Below are 5305 nucleotides of genomic sequence, written 5' to 3'. Positions count from 1 at the left end.
CTTTACCTTTCCTATTCCTAACATGGTTATGGCCAACAAGACCATCCATGAGTTTTCTACCCCTTCGGCTGCTAACGTAGCCACAGGTCCCAACGTCATCAATGTGGACACTAACTTTGAGCTTAAGCCCACATTGATCATGATGGTGCAAGATAGTCCTTTCTACGGTAAAGCCCACCAGGATGCTAATGCGCATCTCTAGCCCTTTTTGGAGATTTATAGCACCTTTACCATTAAGGGAGTGACCCAAGAGGCCATACATCTTCATCTTTTCCCCTTCTCTTTATTGGGAAAAGGAAAACAATGGTTCTACTCTAACCGTAATGCTGTAGACACCTGGGACAAGTGTTCCAATGTTTTCCTAGTTAAGTTCTTCGCAATTGGTAAGATCAATGCTCTTCACAATAAAACCTCTAGCTTTCAACAGCAAGCTGATGAGTTGATTCCCGAAGCCTAGGAACGAATGCAAGAGTATGTCACCGCATGCCCACACCATGGTATGGAAGACTGGCTTTTGATCTAGAATTTCTACCATGGCTTAGTCCTGCTAGATAGGAGCCATTCAGATGCTGTCGCAGGAGGAGCATTCATTTCGCTTAATGTCACAGATGCCAAGGCATTGATCGAGAAGATAGTTTCCAACCAAGGATGGAGCAATGAATGACTACAGCCCTACAAGAGAGGTATGCATTCTCTTAAAGAAGCTGACATGCTTACAACTAAGATGGATCTGCTCACAAAAAGACTAGAGAATTACGAGAAGATGAGTACCCAAGAAACTATACAAGCCATGGACACCCACATAACTTGTGAAGTTTGTGGAGAGACTGGACATTCAGGACATCTCTGTCCTGAGACCCATGAAGATATCAACTTCGTCAACAATGCCAACGGGTTTCGTCCTCAACAAAATCAAAGATGGAATCAATGCTCCAACAACCAAGGAGGTAATAATTACAATAATTATCCATCGCAATGCCCGAGTAATCAAGGTAATGGTTATCCTTTCCTTAAAGATCTTATCTATAGTCAAAGTAGAATGATTGATAATATAAATAAGAAACTTCATGCTAATGACAAGATATTGGAAAACATAAATGCTAAATTGGATATTTTTTCTTCCCTATAAAGAATCAACTTAGCTTCAATAAGATGCTAGAAACCCAATTAGCACAATTAGCAGCAGCTATCTCATCTTTTGAGAAAGAAAGAATACCTGACAAGCCTAAAGAATTCATGGAGACCGCCAACCTCATCACAACAAGGTATGGTCGTACTTTGAGTTCTTGGGGGTCCAGGAAGTCCTGTTATTATTACTTGCTCTATCGGTCCTCATACTTTTCGAAATGCAATTTGTGATCTTGGATCTAGTGTTGACATAATGTATAAGGAAACTTATGATAACTTCTACACAAATTTAGCTCCAACTTCTGTTTATTTGCAACTAGCTAATAAATCAATTTGCTATGTAGAAGGTGTAGCCACTGACCTTTTGGTCAAAGTTAGAGATGCTTATATCCTTGCTAATTTCATGATATTGGATATGGGAAATGACAAGGATACACCCCTCATCCTTGACCGTCCTTTCCCTAATACCACTAATGATTGTATATATGTGGCTTTTGGGCAAATTCAATTCCACTTTGCTGGAAAGAAAGAAATATTTGCTTTTGCCTCTGAAAAACCTGCCTTTGATGAGAAACAGGTAAGGAAGAAGAAGGAAGCTAGGAAGCCAAAACCAACTGAGGAGAAGGAAGAGCCCCCGGCAAGAAGAAGACGAAGCCAAGAAGGACATGGCACAGGAAGGAATCATTGTTTGCATCATTATTGCCTGATCCTATAAACATCTCTAAAGAAAATAGGGAAGATGAATTCCTATACAAGGAAGAAGAACCCCCACGCAAGGAAGAACAGCCATGAGCTGGCATTGGAAGGTATGCTTTTACTACATTTTCACTGCATTTAGTATAGGTTGCATCTGCATATTTCCCTTTCCAAACTTTGCATCACATGTTTAGTTTCTTAGTTGCATCTCATGTTTAAATTTCCAATAAAGCTACTTAAAAAGTACTAGCATTTAGAATACATGCATAATATATATATAACTCATAATAAATGTGCTTAGTAGTAATGCATCATCATAGTAGTAGTAATAAATAAAGGAAGAATCAAGGAAGAGCCGCCCGAGAAGAAGACTCCAACCTTCGCAAAAGGCAAGCTTGGGGAGAACCTCCCCCACTCAGGTATGAAATTATTCAAACACTCTCTTTTATCCACATCAGTTCTTTATATCAATAATAATAATAATATAAAATAATAATAGTATAATAATAATAACAATAAATATATATATAATGATTATATTTGTTATAACTAATGTAGAGGATAAGAGGAGTATCATTAAAGTTGCCTTAATCACTCTTGCTCTAAAGTTGATGTTTAGTTTTTTTTGGAAATGATGAATAGTTGCTCTGTGATACTTTGCAAAAACTTGCTATACAACCCTTTACTTCTCATGTTTTGAGCATGTGAAATTAGAGTTCATCTTAAGTTGAATGCTTTTGTGGGTTGCAAATGCTAGAACCAAGTATAGGCTTTTGTGAGATATGTTGTGGCAAAGACTTGAGTAAATCTTTTAACCTATCTGTGGAATAGTTGAGACAACGTAGAGTTTTGTTTTACAAAATGATAAAAGCTCTTGCTAGCAGTTCCTCAATGGTGAAAAATTCCTACTAGAGTCAAATACATGTTTTCCTGATATGATAAGCCCACACAAAAAGCTGCTTGTTTGTTTTGAGCTTTGTCAAGCCTTGTTGATTAAGTAGAGAAGCTTGTCGTATCTTTTGATCAAGATCACTTACACTCCACATATTCATGCTACTTCTACACTAGAAGTATGCAACTACCTATTCCATATTCATGCACCCCTTGCTCCATGAGAGACATATGTTTATACCCCCTCTAGCTATCTTTCATCAAAAAGAGAGGCATGGGCTACCGAGAGAGAGAGAGAGAGAGAGAGAGAGAGAAGAGCAAAAGCTCTATAGTTTAGAAAAAGAGAGAAAGAGAGAGAAAGAAAGAAGAGAGAATAAGGTAGCCACGCTCTAAAAAAGAAGCTAGAGGAGAAGTTCTCAAAGGAGTACCACTTCCACCAAATACCTCACACTTACACATCTTGATCATTTTGTATTACTTATTGCTCCTTGTGATCCAAGTGTTTGACTTAGCAATATATTCAATTCAAGTAAGCCTTGCTTTTTATCTCCCTACCCATAAACTCCACATAAGCTTTAGAATAGGAGAAAGGCTAAGATCTTTTGGCCTTGGAGAGGTTTCAAACACCATTGAGAGATTTGAGTGTACCATCTGAAGAACTTAGGCAAGTTTTCTTCCAAAAATCTTAAAAACCTCCAATAAGTCTTGGCTAAACCAAAGCAGGGAAGAAAGTTTCTATCTACGCTGCGCTGCCTTGCAACCACCTATGTCAAGGTGAAGGCTATAAGCCCCATATGGCTAAGACTGACGGTGGATTTCTAACACTAACTTGCTCAACTCAAGAGATAGTATTGGTTTGTATATGAGTCTTTGTAGGGCGTTACATTGAAGCAACTCCTGATCCAACATGCTAAACCTGCTTCTTTGCTTGGGATGAGCAAAGGGGTAGCTTGGGGGAGCTTGTTGATGGTCACTAACACCCATTTTGACCATCAACATTCCACCCAAAACCAAGGTAAAACAACATCACAAGTGTCATTTTATGTTTATAATTCACATAGTTCCACTTGTACTTGAAAAAATTATTTGTTTGTAGGAATTTTCACAAAAATGGACAAAAACGTGCATAGGAGGCAAGTGGACGTGATAGGGGACCGGCCAAGGTAACCGACTTACCTACATGCAACCGTCATCCAGAGGCCATCCATCATCATTAGATGCAATGGCAGTGCAGGGGATGGTCGGCCGATGGAATTTTTTTAATTTTAACACTTTTTATAAACTAATTTTAAATATAACACTGTTTATTTTTTTTTTCAAAACTAACACTTTTGGCCGCGCCTATTGCCATGGCGTGGCGAAACGCCTGTGCCGCGCCATGCATGGAGGTGCGGCAGGAGGATGACATGGCGATGACTGGGGCTGCTGACCGGTGATGTGGCAGGGTCTGCCGCACCACTGATCTTGGCGCAGCACTGACGCGCCATAGCCCATGGCGCGACAGGCCTAGGTAAATACCGCCCACGAACCGCCGCCCTCCCTCTGTCTGCTTGCCCACCGCCACCCCTGCTCGCCCGCCCGCCCGCACACCGCGCAGCGCCCACCCGCTCGTCGTCGCTCAGCGCCCCGCCGACAGCGCTCGCTCGCCCGTGCCGGCCCACTCCCGCCACGCAGCGCCCGCACCGGCCGCGCCACAAACGCTGGCGCATCTCGGTCGTCGGCCGCCCGCTCATATCAAGGTAAGGTAGCTCCCTCTCTCGATTTCATGTTATTATGATTGTTGTTTTAGTTAGGGTTAGTGATTTAGGATAGTTAGGTTAGTGAATTTGTTTATTTAGGTAGGTAGTTTTTAGGGTTTATGTTGTGTGTTGTAGTATAGTTAAGGTTTGGTTAGGTAGTTAGAGTTAGGTTACTGTTAGTTGGGATTTTAGGTTTTGGGATTGATTAGGTATTTATTATTTAGTTAGTTTATAGTAGTAAAGGTTGTCAGTATAGATACTAGTTTTCAAGTGTCGGTACTTAGTAGTGCGTGATACGGTGATTTGGATGACTTGATGAAGTTTCGTCAAATGCTTATTTTTCTAGTGAAGTTGTTTAATATGTCTGTTAAAGTTACTTTGAATATATACATGTGCTTTCATATTGTGTTCGTATTGCATAACAAGTAGTTCAAATTTTGCAATGCTACATAATGTTAATTTGAATATTGTTAATTTGAATACTCTAACCCTTTGTTTATCAATTTGTAACAGGATGGCACCTCCCACGCAGCACCTATTGTTTCCCCTTCTTGAGGTGGACTACAACGACCAGCACCGAGCACACATCTTGAGTGACATCGACGTAGAGGTGGCCTCGCCTCCTTTGAGGCCCCGCACGCACACCAGGGCGCACCAGTGGGACGAGCGTTACGCATCATACATACGGCGTGCCGGCTTCCTCGAGCTTGTCCGTGTTGTCAACTACGGTCTTCCGCCCCTTGACCCAACACTACTTACTGCCGCTGTAGATAGGTGCAAGTGCCTTCTTTGTACGTAAACATTCTTATAACAAATTTGAGGCAACTAACAGTCGTTCTATTCTTATAACA

General features: G+C 41.0%; 1 non-coding gene across 1 annotated transcript; it reads right to left on the bottom strand.

The window, feature by feature from the left end:
* Positions 1–394: 394 nt before the first annotated feature.
* Positions 395–501, bottom strand: LOC136455675 (small nucleolar RNA R71). Its single transcript, XR_010759157.1, has one exon. It is a non-coding gene; the product is annotated as a small nucleolar RNA R71 (small nucleolar RNA).
* Positions 502–5305: the final 4804 nt, after the last annotated feature.

The sequence above is a fragment of the Miscanthus floridulus genome, chromosome 5 (genome assembly GCF_019320115.1).
Source record: "Miscanthus floridulus cultivar M001 chromosome 5, ASM1932011v1, whole genome shotgun sequence".
Taxonomy (NCBI): domain Eukaryota; kingdom Viridiplantae; phylum Streptophyta; class Magnoliopsida; order Poales; family Poaceae; genus Miscanthus; species Miscanthus floridulus.
This window is presented reverse-complemented; position numbering and strand designations above follow the sequence as displayed.